At 51.5% G+C, this 20,149-nt stretch overlaps 1 protein-coding gene across 8 annotated transcripts in view; it reads left to right on the top strand.

The window, feature by feature from the left end:
* The window catches only part of LOC144772352 (sodium/potassium-transporting ATPase subunit alpha-1-like), a 3,188,308-nt gene that overhangs the window by 370,295 nt on the left and 2,797,864 nt on the right, over window positions 1-20,149 (top strand). The gene's annotated exons all lie outside the window — the stretch shown is intronic.

The following is a 20,149-nucleotide window of genomic DNA, read 5'->3' as shown; positions in this document are numbered from 1 at the left end:
GTGAAGTGAGTGCCAAACAAGTAGGCCCTCAGCTTCTTCAGGGCCCAAACCACAGCAAAGGCCTCCCTCTCAATAGCTGACCAATTTTTCTCTCTGGGGGTCAGCCTCCTACTAATGAAAGCAATAGGCTGATCATTACCATCAAAATTCAGCTGAGACAGAACAGCTCCCACACCCAACTCAGAAGCATCTGTTTGGACAATGAATGGCTTGGAGTAATCTGGACTCTTAAGGATAGGTGATGTGCACATGGCCTGCTTTAGGTCATTGAATGCTTTTTGACAGCTTGCTGTCCACTGAACTTTCTTTGGCATCTTTTTGCTTGTCAGGTCATTAAGAGGGGTCACTATGGACCCATAATTTCTGACAAACTTCCTATAGTACCCAGTCAGGCCCAAGAAAGCTCGAACCTGAGTCTGGGTGATTGGAGGAGTCCAGTCCTTGATGGCCTGTATCTTACTCTCCAGTGGCTGAACCTGGCCTCCACCTACAAGGTGGCCCAGGTATACAACCTGTGTCTGCCCTATCTGGCACTTAGTGACCTTGATAGTGAGGCCTGCCTTTTGCAGAGCCTCTAACACTTTCCTCAGGTGGACCAGGTGATCCTCCCAGGTGGAGCTAAAGACAGCAATATCGTCAAGATATGCTGCACAGAAGTCATCCAGCCCAGTGAGGACTTGATTCACCAACCTTTGGAAGGTGGCAGGTGCATTTTTCAAACCAAAGGGCATTACCACAAATTGATAATGCCCACCAGGGGTAGAAAATGCTGTCTTGGGTTTGGCCTCCTCAGCTAACCTGATTTGCCAATACCCAGCTGTCAAATCAAATGTACTTAAGAATTTGGCAGAAGCCAATTTATCTATAAGTTCATCTGCTCTTGGTATTGGGTGGGCATCAGTCTTAGTGACTGCATTGAGGCCTCTGTAGTCTACGCAAAACCTCATCTCTCTCTTACCACCCTGGGTGTGAGGCTTTGGCACTAGAACTACTGGGCTAGCCCAAGGGCTATCTGAGGGCTCAATGACTCCCAGCTCCAACATTTTCTGCACTTCTGTTTTGATGCAGTCTCTAACATGATCAGGCTGTCTGTAGATTTTACTCTTGACAGGCAGACTGTCTCCAGTGTCAACATCATGGGTACACCAATCAGTTTGGCTGGGTGTCAGAGAGAACATATGTCTGAAGGATTGCAGAACTTGCCTGCAATCCTGTTGCTGATGCTCAGTGAGGCTGCCACAAAAGACAACACCATCTACTGATCCATCATCAGGATTCTGAGTGAGCAGGTCTGGGAGAGGGTCACTCTCTTCCTCCTGTCCCTCATCTGTGGCCATGAGCAAGCTCATGTCCTTCCTGTCAACATATGCCTTGAGCCTGTTTACATGGAGCACTCTGAGAGGGCTCCTGGGAGTTCCAAGGTCCACCAAGTAGGTAACCTCTCCCTTTTGCTCAATGATGGTGTGGGGCCCAGACCATTTGTCTTTCAGAGCTGCTGGGGCTACTGGCTCCAGCACCCACACCTTCTGTCCAGGCTTGTACACAGTCAGGACAGCCTTTTGGTCATGCCAAGCTTTTTGGAGTTCTTGGCTGGCCTCCAGGTTTTTAGATGCCTTTTCCATATACTCAGCCATCCTGGAGCGGAGACCAAGTACATAGTCCACTATGTTGGTTGCAGGCTTTTTGAGCGGTCTCTTCTATCCTTCCTTCACCAAACACAGGGGTCCTCTTACAGGATGCCCATACAGAAGTTCAAAAGGGCTGTAGCCAACCCCCTTCTGTGGGACCTCTCTGTAAGCAAACAAGAGGCAGGGGATCAGGACATCCCATCTTCTCCTAAGAGTTTCAGGTAGCCCATGAATCATCCCTTTGAGAGTCCTGTTGAATCTCTCAACAAGCCCATTGCATTGTGGGTGATAGGGTGTGGTGAACTTGTAGTTCACACCACACTCCTTCCACATTGCAGTCAGATATCCTGACATGAAGTTTGTACCTCTGTCAGAAACAACCTCCTTAGGGAAGCCCACTCTGGGGAACACTCCAACTAGGGCCCTTGCCACTACAGGTGCTGTAGTGGTCCTAAGTGGAATAGCTTCAGGATACCTGGTGGCATGATCCACCACCACCAGTATAAACTTGTGCCCTGATGCTGTCTGGGGTTCCATTGGACCAACAATGTCAATCCCCACTCTTTCAAAGGGGACCCCCACCACAGGTAGTGGTATGAGGGGGGCCTTTGTTGTGCCACCTGACTTACCACTGGCTTGGCAAGTGACACAGGAGCGACAAAACTCCTTGGTATTCTCATTCATGTGGGGCCAGTGAAAGTGTGAGACAAGCCTGTCCCACGTCTTTGTCTGACCTAAATGACCTGCAAGGGGAATCTCATGGGCCAAGGTGAGAAGGAAACCTCTCAGAGACAAGGGGATGACCAGCCTCCTGGTTGCACCAGGCTTGGGGTCTCTTGACTCAGAGTACAGGAGTCCATCTTCCCAGTATACCCTGTGGGCACCTGTGGCATTCCCTGCAGCCTCAGCAGCAGCCTGCTGTCTGAGGGGTTCAAGGGAAGGGCAGTCTAACTGTGCCTTCCCCAGGTCTGCTCTGGAGGGTCCCCCTGAGCCCAGAAACTCAACTTGATCAAGTTCAAGCTCTTTAGGCTCAGTTTCCCTCAGCTCTCTCAGATCAGCCTCCTCAGAGACTTGATCCTCAACCTGGGGCAAGGGGGAAGGCAAAGCCTTAACCCTACTGCTCTTCTTCTTGGAAGGTGTCTGGTCCATTCTTTCAGGATCCAGCACCTGTTCAGTGGGGCATCTTCTGGCCTGTGACCTAGTCACAGCAAGCACATGTGCTGGCAAGCCTAACATTTCCATGTGAGTCCTCTGCTCCACTTCTGACCATAGTGATGACTCCAAATCATTGCCCAACAAACAATCAACTGGGAGGTCTGAACTGACTACAACTTTCTTTTGACCCTTCACTCCACCCCAGGAGAAAGCCACAATCGCCATACTATGACTGGTAGTGACGTTGCTGGCATTGGTCACCAGGAAATCTGTACCTGGCATGATCTGTCCAGGGTCCACAAAGTTAGGTGTCACCATGGTGACACTGGCACAAGTGTCCCTATAGGCCTGAGCCATCTTGCCATTAATCAAAGGTGTCTGCCTGTATTTGCCCAAAGTATTGGGACTCATATCAGGGGATATATCCATATCCCCTGTACAGACAAGGACAGCCTGAGTGAGTGTGCCAACTAAGTTGTCAGACCCCTCAGTTCCCAAGGTTAACCCAACTAATGCCTTGGGAGGTACACTACCACTACTGACTGTACTAGGGGGTGCAGTTGCCTTAGGGGCTGTAGTGGCAGGAGTTTGTCCTCCTCTTTTGGTGCACTCACTAAACCAGTGAGACTTACTTTTGCAGTACTGGCACCACCTTTTTGACTGGCCTTCTTGAGTCTTCTTCTTCTGGGAAGCCTGACCCCCACCCTCTTTGGTTTGTTGGGGACCTGGTGAAGGCTTCTGGTCATTTTGTTCACTCTTAGCATTACCCTTCTGGTCTGCTTTCTTCTGACCACCCTGGTTCTGGTTCTGGTTCTGCTTGATCCTTGTTCTGACCCATTTGTCTGCCTTCTTTCCCAATTCTTGGGGAGAGGTCAGATCTGAATCAACAAGGTGCTGGTGCAACAACTGGTTCTGACAATTATTTAAAATTTGTTCTCTCATCATGAGATTGTACAACCCTGTGTAATCAGTAACCTTGCTACCCAGCAACCAGCCCTCCAAAGCCTTAGTGGCACAATCCACAAAGTCAGACCAGTCCTGAGACTGAGTTTTCTGGGTGTCTCTGAACAGCAACCTGTACTGCTCAGTGGTTAAACCAAACCCATCAACCAGTGTATTTTTCAGGACCTGGTAATCATTAGCATCCTCCACTCTTGTAGTGAGGAGCTTATCTCTACCTTTACCATCAAAGGAGAGCCACAGTATAGCTGCCCACTGACTCTGGGGAATGCACTGCACAGTGCAGGCCCTCTCCAAAGCAGCCATCCATTTCTGGATGTCATCCCCTTGTTTAAAGGGGGGCACTATCTTAGTCAGGTGTTTAGTATCTAAACCCTTCTCTCTATCTCTTGGGAGATTGCTGCCACCAGTGGGAGCTAACCCACTCATCTGCTGCTCTCTAGCAAAGGCAAGCTTTTCTTTGGCCAGGGCAAGTTCTTCCCTTTCAATCCTCAGAGTAGCCTGTCTCATCCTAGCTTCATGCTCCATTCTCTGAGGGGAAGTCAATCTCCTCTGGGGAGAGTTCCTTCTCCTCTGAGAAGAGGCATTAGAGTGCAGAGATCTATTGGAGTCCCTAGAAAGAGATCTATCTCTCCTAACTCCAAGGTTAGGCCTACTCAGGGTCAGTACTGGGGGTCCCCCAGATCCTAGCCCAAGCAAGTCTAAGTTGGCCCTGGTTAGCCTTCTGACTACCTCAAGACCTTTGTCTACCTCGTCCCCAGAGAGTTCCTCTTGATCCTCCTCCTCAACTGCATTGGCAGTGTTGGGGAGGTCTGGATCACCAAGGTGCCCTTCTAAGGCTGGCATACTCCCATCTCCCTGAGATGCTCTCCTAGCATCATAAGTCTCTAAGAGACCTAACAGAAAGGGAGTGGTGGGGTTAGACCCCTGTTTCAATTTCCTGGAGGTACACAAGTGTCTCAGCTCCTGGAAATTGAGAGCTGCATATCTTGAGCTGACCTGTGGAGGGTCAATAACCACAAGGGGAGTCTCTGAAGACTCTCCATGGGTAGACATGCTTTTCTAGTGAGGTGTAAGTGGTGCACTTACCTACACTATATGTTTACCTACTGATCCCTTGCTAGAGTTGTAGTTTAGGGTGTGCTAGGCCCTAGGAGCTACAACAGCTGGTTCAGTAGAACTCAGAGTATTCTAAGCTAAGTTATATGTACCTTTAGTACTTATGTGATCTTTCACAAGATATTCTTAGGATATGTGTGGTAAAACAACAGCAAGCTCAAATCCCAACCGCTGCTCACCAATGTGAGAAGTTGGCCTGATGTGCAGTGTTCATTATTCTAGTGATCACTATATATCAGTCCAAACAACCCTTATTGATGATTGGTTGTAAGTCAACCTTATAGACCAGCTATCCTAGTAGCATGGATACGAGCAGTCTAAGGCTAAGACTCTAGAGGGCGTGTTAAGCCAGCTGTTTTACCATCACATTACCCCTTGAACACCCAGTGAAAGGACACCACACAAGTTGTTATGAAAATAAACAGTGTATTTATTTATAACAAGACTACCCTGGCTCTTTATGAGACAGGGAGCTAAGCACACAACAAAACTCTTATAAAAATACTTCAAGTCGCACAATTTACACAAATGCCCGAGGGGCACGAAAAACCATATACTCTAAAAGTGGAATGCGAATTACTAGCAGGTAAGTAACGATTCTCAGAGGCTTTAGGAACGCTAGGCCTACAATACTGAACACTCAGGTTAGGAGCAGGAGGCCTAGGGACACCACGTGCAGAGTGGGAACTCTCACGCGTAAGGCGGGAAAAAGCCTATGGAAGCTAGTATTCACAAAGTTAGTGTTCTCGGGCGAACCCGACTAGGTAGGTCAAAAACGAAAGTGGATCTGGACCCTTGGATAGTGAGGCTATGCTGGGGCACCGAAATGCCGAAGTTACCTAGCCCAGGGGCTTCAGCTGCATAGGTCTGAAAAGACGTCGGGATTCTTCGTTGACGAACCAGGAGCCTGAAGGAAAGGAGTTGCTGGCAGGCGACCAGTGAAGATTGTTCGAGTGATCCAAGCCTGGATCGGAGATGGATGACACCTGAAAGCAGAGGGGACCAAGTTCGTGACTACTAGCCAGTAGTCAGGGGGCACCAGGAGGGCACCGGATGGTAGTCACCTCGACTAGGTGAGTGGGCGACGCTGTGCTCTGCAGTCTCACGGACCAGGAGGCGTTGTCGGCGACCAGGATGGAGGTGCGAGCTGTCCCACGATGGATGATGCTGTCGACGTCGCTGGACCCAGGATTGGGGCAACAAGTCTTGGCAAATTCAAGCCCACGCGGTGGACCTAAAATGGCGTCTGGAGTGGACCAGGAGGGTCCGGGGTGCTCCTCTTCTGGAAGGGAGCAGGGGCCAGTCTGGAGCAACCAGACCAGCAGCAGTGATGTCGTCGGGCGTCGTTAAGAAGGCCACAAGCCTGCGGGCTAGTAGCCAAACAACGCGGTGAGCAGTCGCAAGCAGAAGGGCCCCACGCAGATCGTGGAGATGCTGGGAGGCTGAACTTCGGTGCTGGGGCTGCTCAGGGTCGGGGCTTCTCGGACCCCAAAGCACTCACCAGAGGATCCCTCGGCGGTCGTGCTGGAAAGAAGTCGTGCAGTCTTGAAGATGGCCGGTCCCTCGAGGTCTCGTCGCACCCACGGTTCTCAGCTTGGCTGTAGAGGTGGGTAGAGGTCAGAGGTGCCAGGGAAGCCGGTTCTCGTCGAGCTGGGCAGTCGGATTCCGGAGGAAGGACTTGCAGCAGACCGCAGTGTTCTTAAGATGGTGCCTGCGGATGCAGGGTGACTACTCCTTAGTCACAAGGGAGAATCTTGAAGAAGAAATCTTGATGTCCTTTCGTAGAAAGTCGTGTCTTGATTCCAAAGATGATCTAATTTGGAAGGGGGCCTGCTCCTACCTTTATCTGGGAAAAGGGGGCTGGCACGCGACTAAGTCCTGCCCTATGGGTGGGACCAGGAGGGGGGTGGTTACACCCCTCTCCTTTGGCGGGCTTTCTCCAGCCCAGGGTCTGGTGTGCCCCTGGAACTGGTTCAAGCCGGCCTATGCACAGTGAGCACCGGGGTGCCACTTGCAGTCACCTTCCTCTGTAGCCCTGCCTACCTAGAATACACAAAACCCTGTCTGGGACGGTGCTGGCACCGCCCCTGGCAGGAAACCCTTGTCCTTGCCTCCTGCTCTGGGAGGACTCCCAGCAGCAGGAGGGCAGACTTGTGTCTCGGTGGCAGCATCCATTTTGTGGAGCTAAGGCTCTGCTTGACTTTAACCGGGGTTACAGGTTACATACATGTCGTGTCCCTCTAGAAGGGTGGAATGCTAACCCCGTCGCCAGAATTGGCGAGGGGTTAGTATTCCAATTCGTATGACACCTCACTCGACATGTTTTGATAAAGCGATACCAGAGTTGGCATATAACCGCGAGGATTATAATGCACTTAAGAGTATATGGTATGCGATATCATGGAAACGGCTAAGGGATAGATCTCGAAAGCCGCAGACAGGCTCAGCTCATGCCAGAGCACCATCTCACACGATTCCAAGCACTCTGCCTTCAGGATTGTTAAGGCCTGCCATAGGAGTGACTGATAGGAGATCTGTGTGTCCATTTTAGGGTTAGATATAGGTATACTATATCTAAAGCAAAGGGTGAGTACACCACCTTGACCCAGCTGTCGTGCAGCCAGTTGTGTCAGTTTAGTTAGTCAGTCCAGGGGTGGCACAATACATGCTTCAGCCCCTGGGAGACTTCTGGGTGCACCTCAGCCCTGGGTACAGGGACTTAGAGAGGGCCCAGGGCCAATTCAGTACCTGAGTACAATTTGGATAGAGAGAACAGCTAGGCTGTGGGTCTGATTAGCAGGCCCACAGCCAGGGAAAGTCGTAAACCAGTGCAGCAAAAAGCAAAAATCTGGGTGATCATAGGATTGCAGACCCTACTCTCCTACAGTCACCCTGACTTTTTGCCTGTGTCATTATGTTTTTCTGACTAGTCTGATTGGGATCCTGTCAATCACAGACCCCATTATCTGTGCTTCGTCCCTAAATTGGACATGGTAAGTACTAAGGTACACTCCAAATTGCCTACTTTCGTCCCCCTTTATGTCCCTAGTATATGGTACTAAGGTACCCAGGGCATAACCAGGGGTCTTCCCTGGGCTGAAACATGTATTATGCCACCCATGAGAGACCACTCAAATTGTGACAATAGGCCTGCCATTGCAGCCTGTGTAAGCTGGTGCTAGCACCACTTACAACAGATATGTTTCCTTATATCTGAGGCCACTGCACTTAAAACCTATAAGTCACCCCTAAGGCAGGCCTTTCAATCCTGAAGGCAGGGTGCTCAGTTCTAAGTGTGTGGGTGCCCCTGCATGAGCGGTACACCTCTAAATCATTTGGTGTCCATTCTCCCGGGTTGTAAGTGCATCAGCCATTTTGATATATAGAGTAGCCATATGTCATATTGCAATGACCATCTCTAAACTGGCTGTAACAAGCTCTGTCGTGTTTGCTATCAAACATGTTGGAATCATACCCCCATACCGTAAACGACATGGGAGGTATGATTCCATGCACTGTAAAGCTCCTCCTGCTCTGATAAGCAGGAAGGAAAACTTTCTAAGGTTGCGCTTGGGGGTAATTGTGATGAGTACCCATCTTCCACCATGGGAAAGGAAAGGAGGCACTCCGACCTGTCGCCTATGCGGAAGTGGAAAGGAAGACATCACTCGCGTCATCTGCATCTGCCCCAACTTGAAGGACATAAGATGCGCCTTGTTACATCCCTTTTTTAGGAATTAGGGCATCCGGTCCTGTAGGCAGGCAGTGAAGCTTAGCTACAATCCCATTGACGTTCAGCTTAACTGTCGGCTAACAAGATTTTTTGAGACGGTAACTAAGAGTCTTAAAACCCTGTCGTTATCCGAAATACGCTAATAGGCTTCATAAGTACAATATTAATAAATAAATAATATCTTGTTTTAGTTGCACTAGCACTTTAATCACCAAACCTCTAACTTGGACAACGGACTTGGTTAAGCTGTGCCATCTGACCTGAGAAGTTGTTGTAGTCAATGGCAGATAGCACTATATGATGACGTAAGAGCCTAAGAGAATCTCTTTTAAAACAGCCTATTGTATAAATTAGGAATATGTTATTGATGACCTTTGTTACTTTATGCGGCTTTTAATTGTTTTTAATTTTATTTAATTGTGTACAATGGGAATCTTTTTTTTATGTGTTTGCAAAGATTTTAACTAATCAAGCAAAATAAAATATTTTCTTAGTTCTCGTGGTACCAGTCTTATAGACCCGAAGAGCAAACTATGGCTGCTGCCAACCAGAGACACGATTCTGCATTTCTGCTGCTGAGCCAAGCTCAAGCAGAGAAAGGTAGGACAGTAACTATCCTGTCAGACATGACTTAGTGTATTGGGACAAGGTGGCGGCATTTGCCAGCGCCACTCAGCCTGCTTGAAGGGCACATTTAGTGCCCTCCTTGCATACTCCAGTTCAAACCAGTTCATGGAGCCGTTGGATACCGCTCAGGTGCGAAACTGGACAAAGGACATGAGAGTATATTCCCCACTCTCCAGCCCCTCCTTTGTGAGGGACCTCATTCAATCCTATAGCAGGGTGCTCGGTTCTAAGTGTGAGGGTGCCCCTGCATAAGCTGTACACCCCTACAACATTTGGAGTCCATTCTCCCGGGTTATAAGTGCATCAGCCATTTCGATATATGGAATAGACATGCGTCATTATGCGATGATCATCTCTAAACTTTCTGTAACAAAACCTGTCATGTTTGGTATCAAACATGTTGGAATCATACCCTCACACCGTAAATGGTGTGGGAGGTGTAGGAGAGTATGGTCTGCTATCCTATGGTCACCCCATTTTTTTGCTTTTTGCTTCACTGGTTTTCGACTTAATGTGGCTGTGGGCCTGCTAATCAGACCCACAGCCCTGCTGTTCTCTCTAAATTCACAACCATGTACTTTAGGTACATCACCAATTGGGATTGGGTCACCTTATAATCCCCTGTACAGTGTACTATAGGTACCCAGGGCATAGGTGCATCCAATGCCTACCAGGGGCTGCAGCATATCTTTTGCCACCCCTGGCTGGCCATCCAAACTGACACAACTGGCTGATCACTCAGCTGGGGCAAGGTCGTGTAATCACCCCTTGCTTAGATATAGTATACCTATGTCTAACCTTATAATCTGGACACATATGCACCTATAAATCACTCCTATGGCAGGCCTTAACAATCCTGAAGGCAGAGTGCTTGGTTTTATGTGAGATGGTGCTCTAGCCTGAGCTGAGCCTGTCTGCAGCTTTCGGAGCCATGTTCTTATAGCTGTTCCAGGATATTGCCATACCATATACTCTTAGGTGAATTATGAACCTCGCGGTTAAATGCTATCTTTGGTTTGGCTTTATCAAAACACGTCGTGTAAGGTGTCATACGCTTTGGAATACTACCCCCTCGCCAATTCTGGCGACGGGGGTAGCATTCCACCCTTCTAGAGGGAGAAGACATGTTACTTTCCTTAATCCCGGTTAAAGTTAACCAGAGCCTCAGCATCACAAAATGGATGCTGCTGCTACAGACACAAGTCTGGCCTCCTGCTGCTGGACGAAACTCTGGCAGGGGAAGCCTGGACAATAGGTTTCCTGTCACAGGGAGATGCTAGCACCACCCCAAACAGGAGATAGCGGATTGGGGCAGGGAGGGATGAATGAAACTAGACACTGCCTGGGGCACACAAGGTGTCCCATGCATAGGCCAGTTCAAACCGGTGCTGGGGCACTCCAGCCCCAGCTCTGGCGCGAAACTGGACAAAGGGAATGGGGTGTAACCACCCCCTACCTAGCAGGTAATCCAGCCCCTAGATTTGGTATATAGGTAGGAGCTGTGTCCTTAGACTTTAGATAATCCTGACTGAAACTCTGATACGAAACTCTGGACCCTTCGACATCCTACTCGACGTAGAAGACTGAAGAAGCTCCCTTGTGGTCAAGGAGTGACCACCCTGTGCAAGCAGGCACCATCCAGCGCTCAATGGTTTGCTTTGTTGTTGCTCCAGCCGGAGCTCGAACGACAGAGCCTGACAAGAACTGGACTTCCAGACATCCAACAGCCCGATCCACAGCCACAGCAAAGCTGAGACGCGTGGAGGCGACGAGAGACGTGGGACCGGCCATCTTGGAAAGCCAGCGAATCGCTTTCCGTGCAGCTTCTGAGGCACCCTCGAAGTTGTGCATTGGGGATTGAGAAGCCCCAGCCCCGAGCATCCTTTGCACCGAAGATCACCTCTCCACACTCACCGAGTGCTGCGGGGGCCCTTTTGCATTTTCCTGCTCGACGCGTCTGTCCGGTCACTTGCCTGTTGGCTAGTGGCCTCTGTGACGACGAAACCTTTGATTTACACTGCTTCTCTGGTTGCTCCAGACTGGCCTTAGCCCGGACCGGCTCATTTCTGAGGGCTGGAGAGGTTCCGGTATCAGTGTAGCCAGCTTTGAGCGGAGAAGCTGCCAGTACATGATGATCTGCCGACACCGACCCTGCTGTGAACGGACGGCGCGCAGAACCAGCGGGGCCGTGCTGGTACGCTCAAGACTGCAGGCGAGAAAGCGAGTGTCCGCTGCGGCAAGAGTCTGACCTTTGAGCTGCTCGGAGATGGAGGTGACCTCGGTGAAGTCATCAATGAGATTGACGCCACCGGGGCAGAGAGACTGCGAGCACAGGAGCCTGGTGAGGAGCTGCGGTTGGAGGTGGGCCCGCCATTTTGAGTGAGCGGCATACCAGTCCTTGGACCCGGAGCGGCGGCAGCTGCGGGCCGCTCCGGGCCCCTCCGCGCTCCTCCACAGGAGAATCGCATTGGGAGCCCGGCGGGGTACGTGAGCAAGATGCACGGCGGTCTAGCACCCGGACAGAGCGGAGGCGAGTGACGGAGCGGCCGTGACTAGGCCCAACCCCTCCCCCCTGCTCGGCCTCGCGGGCCGCGAGGGCCTGGAAGGAGCCTGGCATTGTGGAGCTTGGGTGCGCGGAGGGGGCCGAGAGAGGCGCAGGCCGGCGGTGCGAGACGCCCGAGGCCGCGCCCGAGCACAGAGAGGCCCGCTCATCTCCATCGAATCCGGTGGGCCCGTGGCTGACATCAGCGCAGTGGGCCTGCTGAGACGGCACGAGCGGCGGTGGCCTGGCGACCGCCCTGCGGCTAGGAACCGAGGTGGTGCGGAGGAGTGGAGTAAGGACCGCAATTTTGGGGCGGTCATATCAGGAGAACTCTGCGGGCAGCAAAGGGACTGCACTGATGAGAAGGAGGCAAGGTTTCAATGCTGCGACGATCCACCAGAGGTATGAGCCCGCGATATGGCTGGAGGAGTGACCCGACCTGCCATCGTGTGCATGACCCAAGGAGCGCTATTGAGTCCCGGAGGACCGGGTGGCCTGCGGCTCCGGCGGCGGGCCTACTACCAATCCGACATAGTGGACCTCACTGGAGGAGCCTGGAGTTTGAGGTGACCTGCAGAGCGACACGGTAGGCCTGGGCAGTGCGGGCGGGGTCTGACTGAGGCTGAGGAACTAAGCAGCAGTACCTCAGGAGGAACATCGGTCTGTGGCTCGGCCTTGAGGAGGAGACGCCCTGGGCCCCGGATCTTTGGAGGGGGGTCTGCAGTTGCGGCTGCGATTGCCGAGGCCAGACAGACAGCGCATGGAGGTGGGGCTGCTTGGGCAGAAAGTGAGTGCCAGAGGCCTGGCCGAGTGAGAGGGGTGAAACCACTGAGGCAGTGGTTGGCGAGGGCGGCGGCCGGAGTTAAGCCCACCAGTCGATCTACACCTAGCTGAGGGAGTCAGAGCGAAGCATGTGGCGCCGCCACATAGCCGCACCTACTCAGGGGCACGGGAGTCTATTGCCAGAAGAGTGGGGCGAGGAGGCCCTACATCGACGGTAGCTCACCCCGGAGCTGGGCTGACGAAGTGACTAACCTTGGCACCACCTACTATTTAATCCAACATTGGGCCTCCCCAGAGACTTTAAACTTCAGGGCCAGCACACGCCGATAGGCGGGGTTCACTCTCGCAGAGAGATCAGGTTGGTGGTGGTCGCCTACGACTCTTTCAGATCCCAGGGAGGCGAGCTATGTCCTCCGCAGGGAGACGCAAAGACAAGACCATTAAAGACTTATTTGCGAAGTCACAGACCAGACAGGCAACCTCCAGCATGGCGACGGGCACCGCTGCCCAGACATCAACGTGCGCAGAGGGTGCAGAGCCCATCACCAAGGCGTTACTTGAGTGCATGTTCGTAGCTCTACGTGAAGATATTCACACACTCAAGAAAGAGTTCACCACGGTAATCAAGGAGGTTCGTCGAGACATGACGCCATTGGAGAACGGGTCGCGGACTTGGAGGGCAAGGGTGATGGGAGAGACACGGAACTGGCGGCACTGCAGCAAGAAGTTCTCAGGATCCACGATCAACAGGTAGATCTCCAATCCCACCTGGAAGATCTAGAAAAATGCTCTCGGCACCATAGCATCCGGATCTGGGGAGTGAAGGTGGACGATGGCTCGAAGGACCTTTTCACATACACGAAGGAGCTGTTCAACCATATCCTAGGTAGGCCCCTGGAAACTGAACTACGCATAGACCACGCGCATAGAGTCGGACCACTGCGTGCTCCATCGCCCCCCCCGTCCCCGTCCCCCCCCCCCCCGTCGGACAACCTGGTCTGTGTCCAAGAGTACCGCACCAAGGAAGCCATCCTCCAAAAGGCGCATCAAATGCACCCGTTGGAGTTTTGGGGCCAGATGCCGGTTCTGTTTCAGGACTTATCTGCGCTTACTTTGCAAAAACGTAGAACCTTCAAGCCAATCACTCAGCATCTTCAGCAGCACAACATATCCTACAGCTGGGGCCATCCATTCCATCTGGTGTTTCGTAAGGATAACAAACTATACCAAATGCGTTCCCTGAGGGAGGCCTGTGAGTTGCTGGGGGTGAATGTCCCGAAGGAAGAGAGTGAAGACGAGAACACTAGAGACGCTTCAGCCGACTCTGGGTATCGCTGGCGCATGCAGGGTCGTAGGCGCCGACCCAGGAAACCCCCTGCTGCAGACATCACACAAGGCCAGAAATTGGCTCTTCCGGCAATCGCTGCGGAATTGGCCAACCTCTCAACGAGCTGATATCGGACATCACTTATAGTCGGCTGTCTGATTTGTTAATAGCCAGGTCGTGGGCGGGAGGAGGGGTGATTTGTTGGTAATCTAACCCCATATACGTTTTCACTGATCGTCGAGGGACAATGGACTATGGGGGACAGTCCCCTCTTTTCAACTGTTCTCATGTTGCGTTGCTGTTTCTTGAGTGGGGGGGTTGTGAGGTGGGTTCTGGGGTTCCATGTCCACTTTCCTTTTAGAGCCAGGCCAGACCAACTCGCCTGCGGGGTCCTCGGCCATCTGGGCGTTTTAAACCCTTGTTGTATAGTGAGTGGCACAGTATTTATGCTCTCTATCCTTTTTAGTACCTACTATCTCGGCCACCATGCTTAAGATCCTGACCCTGAATGTGCGGGGTCTTAACAATTCGGTAAAACGTAGGGCTGTCCTGTCGTGCCTAGAAAGTACCCAAGCAGATATCTGTCTCCTGCAGGAGACCCACCTTTTAGCAAGGGACTGCAACCGCCAGAGATCCCTGAAATTCCCCACCCAATTCTTTTCTTCAAGTCCTCCTAAAACAGCGGGGTGGCGATTCTAGTAGCTCAGCGGTTTCGGGGGGAGGTCCTTCAAAAGGAAGCTGAGATCAAAAGGGAGGCTCCTGATTTACCGTTTTGCCATTAACGGCCTGACTCTTACCATCGGCCCTATCTATGCCCCTAACAAAGGCCAGGAGAAGTTCTTACACGACGCCCTCTCGAAAGCTACTGACACGACAGACCGGCACATCATACTAGGGGGAGACTTAAACCTAGTTTTTGATAACAATACCGATAGGTCGTGTCAACGCACCCAGCAGACGGGCGCTATTTCCAAGGAGGGACTTGCACGGATTCGTGATCTGGGACTATGTGATCTCTGGCGCGACTTACACCCTCACGAGCGAGAATATTCATACTACTCCAATGCACACAAGATGTACGCGAGACTAGACAATTTTTTAGCATCTACACCAACGCGCGCACTCACATCTGTGGTTGAGATAGGAGTTGCCTCCCTATCGGATCACGCACCGTTTATTGCAACTCTCACTCTTCCACCACTATCTTTGCCCTCCAGGGTATGGCGTCTTAGGGATCCGCACCTCCATCGGGCAGATGTATTGAAGCGCATACAGGATTCCATTACTGAGTACCTCTCACATAACCCCAACTCTGACACAACCCTTGCAACACAGTGGGCAGCGCTGAAAGCAGTCTTGCGGGGGGAGTTCATTGCTATTTCGGATTCGGTCACCTTGCCAGTTCTAGCCCAGGCCCAAGCCGACCACCTCGACAGGAATATACATACGGAGGAGGTCATTGTAGCCATCTTCTGTCTTAAACCGGCTAAAGCCCCAGGACCGGATGGCTTTTCCGCTATTTTTTATAAGACGTTCTGTGTCACCCATGCCCCTTTGCTCACCAGACTGTTTAATTCCTTCGCAGACCCAGGGGCGATCCCGAGCGACCTCTCGGAGGCATCTATAGCGGTCATCCCTAAGCCCGGGAAGGATAAATCTAGGTGTGGAGCATACATACCGCCCAATCTCTCTCCTCAACATAGACCTTAAATTATATACCGGCATTCTCGCTGCCCGCCTTGGCCAGCATATGCCATGGCTTATAAACCCGGACCAAGCGGGGTTCATCCCTGAGCGCCAGACGTCCGATAACACCAAACGGGTTCTCCATCTTGTGAGAAGTTGGCCTGGTATATGATGTTCACTATTCTAGTTAGCACTTTGCACCAGTCCAAACAACCCTTATGGTGATGGTTGTAAAGTCAACCTTATAGACAAGCTATCCTAGTGGTAGCATGGACAAAAGCAGTCTTAGGCTAAACTCAAGAGGGCATGTGAAGCCAGTTGTTTTACCATATGCAATCCTTTTAATACCAAATGAAAGGACACCGCACAGGTTATATATTCAAAATATATGTATTTATTTCTAAATAAATCTCCTTAACTCATTATGAGCACAGGAGCACAAGCGTATAACAAATGACTTAATATAACATACAATAAGTTGCACAATATGGATAGGCCCTGGTGGCCCGCTAAACCATATACTAAAATAGTGGTATAAGAACCACGTCACGAACAATGGTAAGGCCTGGGGCCTTGGGAATCGCTGGGGCTACACTGGACTAACAGTAGTTAGGAAGCAGGAGGCCCACAGGATGCGGGTGCAGTGTCTAAATGCACACGCGTGCACACATAGAAGTCAATAGGTACGTAAAAGTTAGAAAGTTAAAGGTTTGGAAGTCTTCCGACTGGACTAGAACTTAACCACTGGAAACTAGGACACTAGAGGTGTAAATCTGCACAGGAGCACCGCAGTACTCACGTTACCTCACCCACAGGAAGCGGGTGCCTAGGTGTCAAAGTGTGTCAGGTTTCGTCGTGGAGATCTATGGAGCCTTGGAGAAAAGATGCTGCAGGCGACCAGGAGAGAAGAGTCCGGTTGGATCCAAGGGTGGATCGAAGATGTAGAGTACATGAAAGCAGAGGGGACAGAGTCTGGGTCACTAGCAAGTGACCAGGAAGGAACCAGGAAGGAACCAGGCGATGTCGGGAAGCAATCAGGTGATGTCGTGAAGCTTGTCTCAGCAGCCACGTGGACCAGGAGGTGTCGACGACGACCAGGAGCTGGATACGGACTGTCCCATGAAGGCTCTCGCTGTCGGCAGTGTCGGTTCTCGAATCGGAGTCAACAGGCCTTGGCAAATGCAACCCACGCAGGAATCAAAGATGGCTTCTTAATCAGACCAGCAAGGTCTGATGGGCTGCTCCTTTTCAGGGGAGCGAGGGCCAGTCTGGAGCAACCAGACCAGCAGTGTAATTCAAAAGTTTTGTCGTCACAGAGGCCACTAGCCAACGGGCAAGTGACCGGACAGACGCGTCGAGCAGGAAAATTCAAAAGGGCCCACGCAGCACTCGGTGAGTGTGGAGAGGTGATCTTCGGTGCAAAGGATGCTCGGGGCTGTGGCTTCTCAATCCCCAATGCACAGCTTCGAGGGTGCCTCAGGAGCTGCACAGAAAGCACTTCGCTGGCTTTCCAAGATGGCCGGTCCCACGTCTCTCGTCGCCTCCACGGGTCTCAGCTTTGCTGGGGCCGTGGATCGGGCTGTTGGATGTCTGGAAATCCGGTTCTTGTCAGGCTCTGTCGTTTGAGCTCCGGCTGGAGCGACAACAAAGCAAACCGTTGAGCGCTGATGGTGCCTGCTTGCACAGGGTGGTCACTCCTTGACCACAAGGGAGATTCTTCAGTCTTCTACGTCGAGTAGGATGTCGAAGGGTCCAGGGTTTCGTATCAGAGTTTCAGTCAGGATTATCTAAAGTCTTGGGACACAGCTCCTACCTTTATTCCAAATCAAGGGGCTGGATTACCTGCTAGGTCCCTCCTATGGGTGGGACCCAGGAAGGGGGTGGTTACACCCCTTTCCCTTTGTCCAGTTTCGCGCCAGAGCTGGGGCTGGAGTGCCCCAGCACCGGTTTGAACTGGCCTATGCATGGGACACCTTGTGTGCCCCAGGCAGTGTTTAGTTTCATTCAGCCCTCCCTGTCCCAATCCACTATCTCCTGTCTGGGGTGGTGCTAGCACCTCCCTGTGACAGGACACCTATTGTCCAGGCTTCCCCTGCCAGAGTTTCGTCTAGCAGCAGGAGGCCAGACTTGTGTCCGTGGCAGCAGCATCCATTTTGTGATGCTGAGGCTCTGGTTAACTTTAACCGGGATTAAGGAAAGTAACATGTCTTCTCCCTCTAGAAGGGTGGAATACTACCCCCGTCGCCAGGACTGGCGAGGGGGTAGTATTCCAAAGCGTATGACACCTTACACGACATGTTTTGATAAAGCCAAACCAAAGGTAGCATTTAACCGCGAGGTTCATAATGCACTTAAGAGTATATGGTATGGCAATACCCTGGAACAGCTATAAGGAATGGTTCCGAAAGCTGCAGACAGGCTCAGCTCATGCTAGAGCACCATCTCACATAAAACCAAGCACTCTGCCTTCAGGATTGTTATGGCCTGCCATAGGAGTGACTTATAGGTGCATATGTGTCCAGATTATAAGGTTAGACATAGGTATACTATATCTAAGCAAGGGGTGATTACACGACCTTGTCCCAGCTGGGTAATCAGCCAGTTGTGTCAGTTCGGATGGCCAGCCAGGGGTAGCAAAAGATATGCTGCAGCCCCTGGTAGGCATTGGATGCACCTGTGCCCTGGGTACCTATAGTACACTGTACAGGGGCTCATAAGGTGACCCAATCCCAATTGGTGATGTACCTAAAGTACATGGTTGTGAATTTAGAGTGAGAACAGCAGGGCTGTGGGTCTGATTAGCAGGCCCACAGCCACATTAAGTCGAAAACCAGTGAAGCAAAAAGCAAAAAATGGGGTGGCTATAGGATAGCAGACCCTACTCTCCTACACATCTCATCGAGTAGGCCACACGTATCCCGGGATAGTATATGATGCTCACTATCGACGCAGAGAAAGCGTTTGACCGCGTTCACTGGCCCTAATTGGAGCAGGTTCTGGAGCCCACGGGGATGGGAGAGTGATTTCGCACATACATCCTCAATTGTTACAAGTTTCCTACAGCCGTAGTCTGCGTGAATGGGCATACGTCCTCTTGTTGAAAGAGGCATGAGGCAGGGGTGCCCTTTGTCACCCCTCCTCTTTGCCCTCTATATGGAACCGCTGGCTATGAGACTGAATCAGAATCCAGCTGTTACCGGGATAAAATCTGGTGGATATGTTCACACAATCTGCCTATACGCGGATGATGTGTTGATATCACTTGCCAACCCAAGGACTGCACTGCCGGCATGTCTGGCGGACTTAGACGCATTAGCCCAGGCGGCAAGATTCAAGGTGAATGTGGACAAGTCGCTGGCCCTCGATCTCTCCTTGTCGAAACCCACCCGGGAACACCTGCAGAACTTGCTTCCTATTCAATGGGCAACAGACACGACTCCATACCTGGGTATCCAGCTGGTCCCCTCACTTCCTGCGGTAGTCACCACCAACTATGCACTCCTGAGTAGAAGGATCCGCAGGGAACTCGGCAGATAGAAGTACTACCCCATCTCCTGGTTCGGCAAAATTGCAGCGGTCAAAATGACAATTTTACCCCAGATCCTTTATCTCTTCCACACCATCCCTCTCTCGCCGCCGCAGGCTGGATACGACAGACACAAGCAGAGCTTGCACAATTCATTTGGAATGGTCGGAAGCCACGAATGCGGTGGGTGTTGACGACGCTTGCTCCGGAGGGGGGAGGGCTGAGGATTCCTGATCTTCAACTCTATTTTCAGGCCACTCAGTTGCGATACCTGGTGGAGTGGAGCCGAAGGGAGTCAGAGAAACACTGGCTGTTTCAAGACCAGACGGTAGTTGCGCGACCGCTGCAGGAAATTCCCTTCCTATGTAAGGCCCACAGGTCCCCTAATCTGTATGCCTCGTATATTACACGGGTTCCCTTCGAGGTATGGGACGCCACTAATCTCAAACACGAGCTTACGTCCCTTCCATCTCCACTTACCCCACTGATGAATAACCTTGAGGATGCGGTCGCCTTTGCAAGGTGGAGGCCTGCCGGGTGCTGCTTTTTGTATCATGTATATGGTGTTGAAGGGGTCATTCCTTTCCCCCAGTTGAGGCAGACATACGGGCTTCCAGAGACAGAAAGACTTCGATATGTCATGATTGATTGATTGATTGATTGATATCTACAAGTTAGACATTGGGCGCTTCAACCCCAAGTCCGCTCCGAAGCGGATAGACTCCTTTCCCCTTATGAACGATGGCTACTCACGCGCACATCAGATAAAAAACTCATCTCTGATCTGTATAAGATGTTGCAGGTACGCCTCACACACACTTACAACCCCAGTAAGGCGCGATGGGAGAGGGAGCTAGGCAGAGTGCTCAGCCAGAAGGAGTTGGACAACATATACTTCAGGGCCCGACATTCTGCTTACCACATGGGGCTCACCGAGACCCTCACGAAGGTAGTAACATATTGGTACTACACCCCGGAGCTCTTACACGCAATGTATAAAGCACAGGAGGCGACATGTTGGCGTGGCTGTGGCCAAGTAAGCACCTTAGTACACTTATGTGAG

This window comes from Lissotriton helveticus, chromosome 8, assembly GCF_964261635.1.
Source record: "Lissotriton helveticus chromosome 8, aLisHel1.1, whole genome shotgun sequence".
Lineage (NCBI taxonomy): Eukaryota > Metazoa > Chordata > Amphibia > Caudata > Salamandridae > Lissotriton > Lissotriton helveticus.
The sequence above is the reverse complement of the archived record's forward strand: the minus strand, read 5'-3'. Positions and strand labels throughout refer to the sequence as shown.